Consider the following 8185-nt stretch of genomic DNA (forward strand, 5'->3'; position numbering starts at 1 on the left):
CTTCTGTCGGGCTGGCAAACAACACACAGCCGTGTGGTCATGAGGAAACAGGCGGTCCTGGACCAGAGACAAGCAGCCCACAGAATATGACGAGCTCTGTGGCATTAGCGATTTTGATTGACAGTGCTATTATCATGATGTCTCTCTCTCTCTCTCTCTTTCTCTCTCTCTACCTGACCTCCCCTCCTCCCCCTGCCTTCTTCTCCATCAGCACGTCACTCTGGCCACTCCTCCCATCATCTGGACACACTGGCAAAATAGACACCTATTTATAGGTGGTTTTCATTAAAAAGGGCCAACTCTAGACTAAAGCAAACATGTATTGATCTGTAGAGCACAGAGTGAGAGAGAGAGAGAGAGAGGGAGGGAGAGAGAGAGAATGCACACAAACCCAACTGAGGCACTGGTCTCTCGTTCTCTCTCTCATCCTTTTCTGCTACACATGAAGAAATGGCAGAAGACAACAGTTTTTGCATACTTTGCACGTGTGTGTGTGTGTGTGTGTGTGTGCGTGTGACTCTGCTGCTTGTACCCTTGAATAGTGTGTGTAAAAGAAAGCTATGCTGCTGGCCCATGACCTTGTGAATGTACTTGTAAACTAATTGTACATTCAGTATTTGTCTCTCTGCACGCTTGTCTCTCTGTGGACATGAATCAGTTGTTCAGTGTGAGTGGGTGTGTCTGGGCACACGGCAGAGCTCTTCCCACTAATGTAGGAGCTTCACATGTCAGGGAAGTGAAAGAGTGTGTGTGTGTGTTTGTGTGTGTGTGTTTGTGTGTCGAGGGGCCGAGAACTGGAGAAACAGCATATTATACGGTAAATAAAATGTTTGTTCTCGTGGCACACACACACACACACACACACACACACACAGACAGATGAAACACTGTCCTTAATACGCTCACACACATATATATTTTCTATAAATAGCCGCTGGGTTACTGAGTATGTGTGCTGAGAAGAGGAGCTCGGTGTGGTGATACATCTCTCTGGCCAGAGAAGAGGAGCTCGGTGTGGTGATGCATCTCTCTGGTCAGAGAAGAGGAGCTCGGTGTGGTGATGCATCTCTCTGGTCAGAGAAGAGGAGATCGGTGTGGTGATGCATCTCTCTGGTCAGAGAAGAGGAGCTCGGTGTGGTGATGCATCTCTCTGGTCAGAGAAGAGGAGATCGGTGTGGTGATGCATCTCTCTGGTCAGAGAAGAGGAGCTCGGTGTGGTGATGCATCTCTCTGGTCAGAGAAGAGGAGTGCAGAGCTGCCAGAGTTATTTATAGGACGGATGCAGACCAGACCAGCTCACCTGCAGCCTGGCAGAGACACACACACACACATATACACACACGCGCACATACACAGACGCGCGCACACACACACACTCACGCACACATATACACGCGCACATACACAGGCGCACACACATACTCACACACACACACACACACACACACACACACACACACACACACACACACACACACACACACTCACTCACTCACACACACACACACACTCACGCACACACTCACACACGCAAACACTCAATCACACACAGACACAGAATCTAATGAATACACACACACACATACACAGAATCTCATGCACACACACACATCAAGACATGCACGCAAAAACAGACACACGCTCACATGCACACACACGCACACACACACGCACACACACAAGCACACACACACAAGCACACACATACACACCCCAGTGCTGGAGGATTCTCTGACCTTGCGAGTCTGGTAGAAGGGGGGCATGGATGAATTATGCTTGTCCTCTTTCCCAGCTCTCTGCTACACCTGAGTTCCACGAGGCTCGGAAACGACTCCATAAATCCAACGTCTAGCGCCAAAAAAGCCCCCGTCTCCGTGTCACAGTGGAGCACGGCCTGTCCTCGCTCAGGCGGTTCGGCATCACAAAGCAGGGATTGATCCACAAGATGCTATCATGTCTCCAGGCAACCGGGGGGCAGATCAGGCACTAGCCACCCTGCTACAGTCGACCAATCCCGATCCGGCAGGGAGTAGCCTACTCTGATCATGACAGGAAGTAGCCTACTCACCTACTCTGATTATGACAGGAAGTAGCCTACTCACCTACTCTGATCATGACAGGGAGTAGCCTACTCACCTACTCTGATCATGACAGGGAGTAGCCTACTCTGATTATGACAGGGAGTAGCCTACTCACCTACTCTGATTATGACAGGGAGTAGCCTACTCACCTACTCTGATCATGACAGGGAGTAGCCTACTCTGATTATGACAGGGAGTAGCCTACTCACCTACTCTGATTATGACAGGGAGTAGCCTACTCACCTACTCTGATCATGACAGGGAGTAGCCTACTCTGATTATGACAGGGAGTAGCCTACTCACCTACTCTGATCATGACAGGGAGTAGCCTACTCACCTACTCTGATCATGACAGGGAGTAGCCTACTCACCTACTCTGATTATGACAGGGAGTAGCCTACTCACCTACTCTGATCATGACAGGGAGTAGCCTACTCACCTACTCTGATCATGACAGGGAGTAGCCTACTCACCTACTCTGATCATGACAGGGAGTAGCCTACTCACCTACTCTGATCATGACAGGGAGTAGCCTACTCTGATCATGACAGGAAGTAGCCTAGGCTACTCTGATCATGACAGGGAGTAGCCTACTCACCTACTCTGATCATGACAGGAAGTAGCCTACTCACCTACTCTGATCATGACAGGAAGTAGCCTACTCACCTACTCTGATCATGACAGGGAGTAGCCTACTCTGATCATGACAGGGAGTAGCCTACTCTGATCATGACAGGAAGTAGCCTACTCTGATCATGACAGGAAGTAGCCTACTCACCTACTCTGATCATGACAGGAAGTAGCCTACTCACCTACTCTGATCATGACAGGGAGAAGCCTACTCTGATCATGACAGGGAGTAGCCTACTCTGATCATGACAGGAAGTAGCCTACTCTGATCATGACAGGGAGTAGCCTACTCTGATCATGACAGGAAGTAGCCTACTCACCTACTCTGATCATGACAGGAAGTAGCCTACTCTGATCATGACAGGAAGTAGCCTACTCACCTACTCTGATCATGACAGGAAGTAGCCTACTCACCTACTCTGATCATGACAGGAAGTAGCCTACTCACCTACTCTGATCATGACAGGAAGTAGCCTACTCACCTACTCTGATCATGACAGGGAGTAGCCTACTCTGATCATGACAGGGAGTAGCCTACTCTGATCATGACAGGAAGTAGCCTACTCTGATCATGACAGGAAGTAGCCTACTCACCTACTCTGATCATGACAGGGAGTAGCCTACTCTGATCATGACAGGAAGTAGCCTACTCTGATCATGACAGGAAGTAGCCTACTCTGATCATGACAGGAAGTAGCCTACTCACCTACTCTGATCATGACAGGGAGTAGCCTACTCTGATCATGACAGGGAGTAGCCTACTCTGATCATGACAGGAAGTAGCCTACTCTGATCATGACAGGAAGTAGCCTACTCTGATCATGACAGGAAGTAGCCTACTCTGATCATGACAGGAAGTAGCCTACTCACCTACTCTGATCATGACAGGGAGTAGCCTACTCTGATCATGACAGGGAGTAGCCTACTCTGATCATGACAGGAAGTAGCCTACTCTGATCATGACAGGGAGTAGCCTACTCTGATCATGAAAGGCTGGAGGTTGTAGGGTCAGGTGTTGGAGTTCAGGTTTAGGGTCAGGGTTGAATTGTTCTTAGGGTTAGGTTGTGGGATTATTTGTGACCGCCACTAGAGGTTTGATCCTGATGTCTGCAATCCTCAAAATGAGCTAGAGGGAAAAATGCCGCTACATTTGGTTTTTTTTCTGTTTTCTTTTTTTGTCATATTATGAAAATTGAAGTTGCGAGGAACCCACTCAATATGACTAACAAGTTTTAGCATCACTAAATGTATCATATTTTGTCGTCAAAATCCATGTCCTGTGAGAAGTGTGACCAGCTCTGAATCTTTAAAGTCCCTTTTCTCTGCTTAGTGACTTCAAGTGTACCAACATTCACAGAAGCATATCTTCTTCAAATATTTGCAGATTTCAATGCATGGCACATCATTTGAAAGCTTACAATGTATGATTTCATTTCAGACGAGATCACTTTTGTCAAATTTGAACATTTATTATACAAGCGGCATAATACATGCATATGAATTTTTGGCGGTGTGCTCTGTCCGGGGGGGCCCCCTGCCTTCCACCGGCGTGGAAAGCGCGTTAGCAGGGGGAGGCAATCTAGGTGTTCCCCCCCTCTGGGCCAAGCCCTTGGCCCAGAGAGCCAGGAAGGGGGAACGGCATCTAGCCCCCTGCCTCAATGACGATCAGAGTGGGCCGCCAAAGAGTGCCACAGGAGGACTGCTGTACATTATAGTCCCTGGTCCCCACGGGCCGACGCTTCGTGGGTTCCGCGGGAGATACAGCCTCGTGTCTCTGCGTCCATGGCGCCCGCCATGGAAAGCCACAGAGACCAGCTAGCGGCTACTCTGGCATCCACCGGCCGACGCTGGTGGAATACCTGCAAACTACCCCGGACAGAGAGCAACGATGACAACAGACGACATCGACATACGCAGGAGGAGCAGGGGAGGAGGTGGGGCGAGCATGCACTGCACAACCAGCAGTAAAGGCAAGCGCGAACAATGACATGTTTTGACAGCTTAAATACATGCGCTCTAGTGAGCTGACCAATGCTATGACAGCTACAGTCAGCTGGTGCTGCGTCATGCGTGACTGATTAACCTCTGCTGACCCCCCGGCCGTGACGTACGTGCCTCGGCTGAATTTGCGTCGTTGACTTCATTATCTCTAAAAAAAACTTTAAAATAACCTTGTCAGACATCAGGACCAAACCTCCAGTGGTGGTCACATTTCTGTAGAATTAAAATGTTTTAAATGATCCGAGTGTTCGCACAGGCTGGGGTCTTTTCAGCAAGGAAAACGTACATTCTGCACCAGAGGAAAAAGTGCAGCTGATAACTTTGGGAAACAGTTAATCTAGACAAGAACAAAACTTGTCTAAGAAAGTCGGTAACAATCAAAGGATAATAACATCTATTACAATAGCTGCCATTGTGTTGATTAGTTCCACGTGAGTTCCACAATAGTGAACATTTCAAGAATCCAATTAAGGGTTCTAATTGAGACTAACTTCGGTGACACTCAGAGGAGAGTACAGCGTTTCTCCCGAGGTTGGTGATTAGCTATATGCAGCACTATGCGACAGCAAGCATACAGTCCATTAGTGTTAGCTAATGACCACATGATTGCTGGCACAAACTGCCCACTGACGTCAGGACAGCAGTCGCTGCCCATCTTTCGTCGCAGGCTCAAAACTCACCTCTTCAAGAAGTACTACCAGCATCCTCCCTCTTAAGCACCCATTATATTTTAGATTGCTATTCTTGCACTTAACCTTCAGCACTAGATTATGCTCTTAGTCACTTGTTTTACAAAGGAGATGCTAACACTTGGATAAAAGCGTCTGCTTAATGACTGTAATGTAATGTAATTGCTGGCGATGCACACTGGTCTTGTCCAGGGCTGGATAGAGAACAGGAGAGATTGACACGTGGACATAAAGACAGGTCACAGGTGAATGTATGCAGCATAGCACTAGCTACTGTATGGATACGGTCCCTGAAATGTCCATCGAAATACACAAACATACACCCACACACACACACGTCCATCGAAAAAACCACATGGATTCTTCAGAGCAACGGAAGGAAGGTCAGGAGGAGGTCACGGCCCCCTGCTGTGGTACCAGGATGTTGGGGAGCAGACCTGGCCTCCACGACCAGCCTCCCCCATGTTCCTCCTCTCCCCTCTGGACCCGCCCCCTCCCCCTGGCCGGGCCTCGCCTGCTCTGGGCGAGCATGGCTGTCCACTCCTGCTCTGGGCGAGCATGGCTGTCCGCTTGCACTACAATTAGCCTATCACAGCACTGCAGCACCCAAAACACTCATTTAGACTAATGGGTGGACAGGAGAGGAGGGGAGAGGGGAGGAGATGTGGGGAGAAGGGGAGAGGAGAGAGGAGGAGAGGAGAGGAGAAGAGGAGGGGAGAGGGGAGGAGAAGAGAGAGGAGGGGAGGGGAGAGGGGGAGAGAGCAGAGAGAGAGGGGAGAGGAGAGGGGGAGAGAGCAGAGGAAGGGAGAGCAGGGGGGGGGCAGAGGATAGTGAGGCAAGGAGAGACTATTTCTCCCTGACAGAAAAACACAGTCAGAAGGTTAGTTTAGTAAGAATGTTTATTTAAAAACTGTTAGTTCGATACAGAAATAGTCATCTATGATATGGATTACCAGACAATCATTACTTCAGTCATGCTTTTCTCTGATTTACCACTGTTTCCAAAAGTACAATATATTTGTTTTCCATAAATGAAGTTGTGCAAAGAAAATATACACTATAAAGCAATACACCAACACACAAAATAGAGAACACTTCATAAACAATTCATAATCTGAAGGCATCACACAATTCCAAGAAATCAGTGAAAGTTTAAGGCCATTTTGTACAGTTGTTATCCATAATATTTTCTTTTTCAAAACACTCAATTGACAAACATAACTTCAGCGTCTCGTGTAAAACTGTACATGCAAACAGTGCATGTTATAATCAGATATGACGAGCATACGTGTTATTTGGATATTTTTAGTAAACAAAGATCATGTGTGTGAACGCACACGGTCTGTTAAAACACTCCGAAGAAGATGCCTAGTGGCAGGCTCACACACACAGGGATACAAACACACACACACACATGCTCATGCACGCGCACACACACACACAGACATGCTCATGCACGCGCATACACACGTCACAGGACTTGGCAAGGTGGCAAGGACACACATAAACATGCACACGCACACGCACACACACACACACACACACACACACACACACACACACACACACACGTCACAGGACTTGGCAAGGTGGTAAGAGCTGTGGCACAAGCAAAGCTATATAAAACTATAAATTTAGAAGATAAGTCCACCCATGAAAGTGTAAACTTGAAGAAGTGAGAGAAATCAGTTTTGGGGTGTGTGTGTGTGTGTGGTTGTCAGGGGCTGAGCAGATGCAAAGCCAGCCGGAGGCCTGAGGCAGCCAGTAACCAGCTCCAGACGCCGAGCCGGTCTCCTAATGACAAGTCTCTCTGTAACACGCCACCTCTGGAGCTCCACCCACTTCTGGAGCTCCACCCACCTCTGTAACACACCACCTCTGGATCTCCACCCCTCCACACCACCTCTGGATCTCCGCGCGGCGCTGGGCTCACAGTGGGCCTCTGCCGTCTGGACCGGCGAGCTGTGGCCCCATCATAGCCGCACGTACCCCAGCGGTGACGCCACATGGGTGGGGAACGTACTGCAGACTCCACCCTCAACCAAGCCAGCGGTCTCTATAACAAACTCTCGCAACGTTAGTGTAAGCTGTGAGGAAGGGGGTGTTTGTCTGTGTGTGTGTGTGTGTGTGGTTGTCTTAAGACAGAGAATACAGAGTACCGTATATACCGGCAGTTGAACGTGGGTTGCCATGGTGAGAGCTCCGTCTGATGTTGATTTGGCACTATATTTAATCCCTTTTCAATTGGATGCCAAAGGTTTGTGTGTAATTATGTCTAAGTAAAGATTTGATAATGTCATCAGGTGCCATCATTGATTCTTAGGGCGGGTGGCATTAAATCGAGAGTGGGTGGCTGAATTTGAGTGTTTTTACTAGTATGGTAAGACTGGCTCTACTGGACGAATCTATTGGTTTAAATGGGCACACACATCCTGGATTAGAATTAGGATTAGTCCAACATCCTGGGTGAACACATCATTCTTCAACTAGATGCAACGGAGACCGTCAGACAACGTCCGCCCGACGTTCACCCTCAGGGCATCAGACCGTACTCTGCAGACCATTGGCACGACACGAGATCAAAGATGATAAGTATTTCAATCTCAACATACGCAAACCACGAAGAAGAAGGAGAGAAGCGAAACCGAACAGAAGAAGAAATTCTCTTCCATGTTTTTGACCACTGGGCTCTGAGCTTCAAACGGTGTTTGAGAGAAGCTGCTGTGTTTATATATTATTACGGGATGGGGAATATGCAGGGATATGCACGTTTAATCACTGTTG

The 8185-nt window shown here is 48.3% G+C and overlaps 1 protein-coding gene across 1 annotated transcript in view; it reads right to left on the reverse strand.

Annotated features, from left to right (window-relative positions):
* Window positions 1-6296: 6296 nt before the first annotated feature.
* The window catches only part of LOC311317001 (copine-8), a 77753-nt gene continuing 75864 nt past the window's right edge, over window positions 6297-8185 (reverse strand). The window contains exon 20 of the mRNA XM_084447996.1: window positions 6297-8185. This exon is cut by the window's right edge and continues 1215 nt beyond it. The gene's annotated coding sequence lies outside the window, so the exon portion shown is untranslated.

The sequence above is a fragment of the Borostomias antarcticus genome (genome assembly GCF_949987555.1).
Source record: "Borostomias antarcticus genome assembly, chromosome: 13".
In the NCBI taxonomy this organism is placed as follows: Eukaryota; Metazoa; Chordata; class Actinopteri; order Stomiiformes; family Stomiidae; genus Borostomias; species Borostomias antarcticus.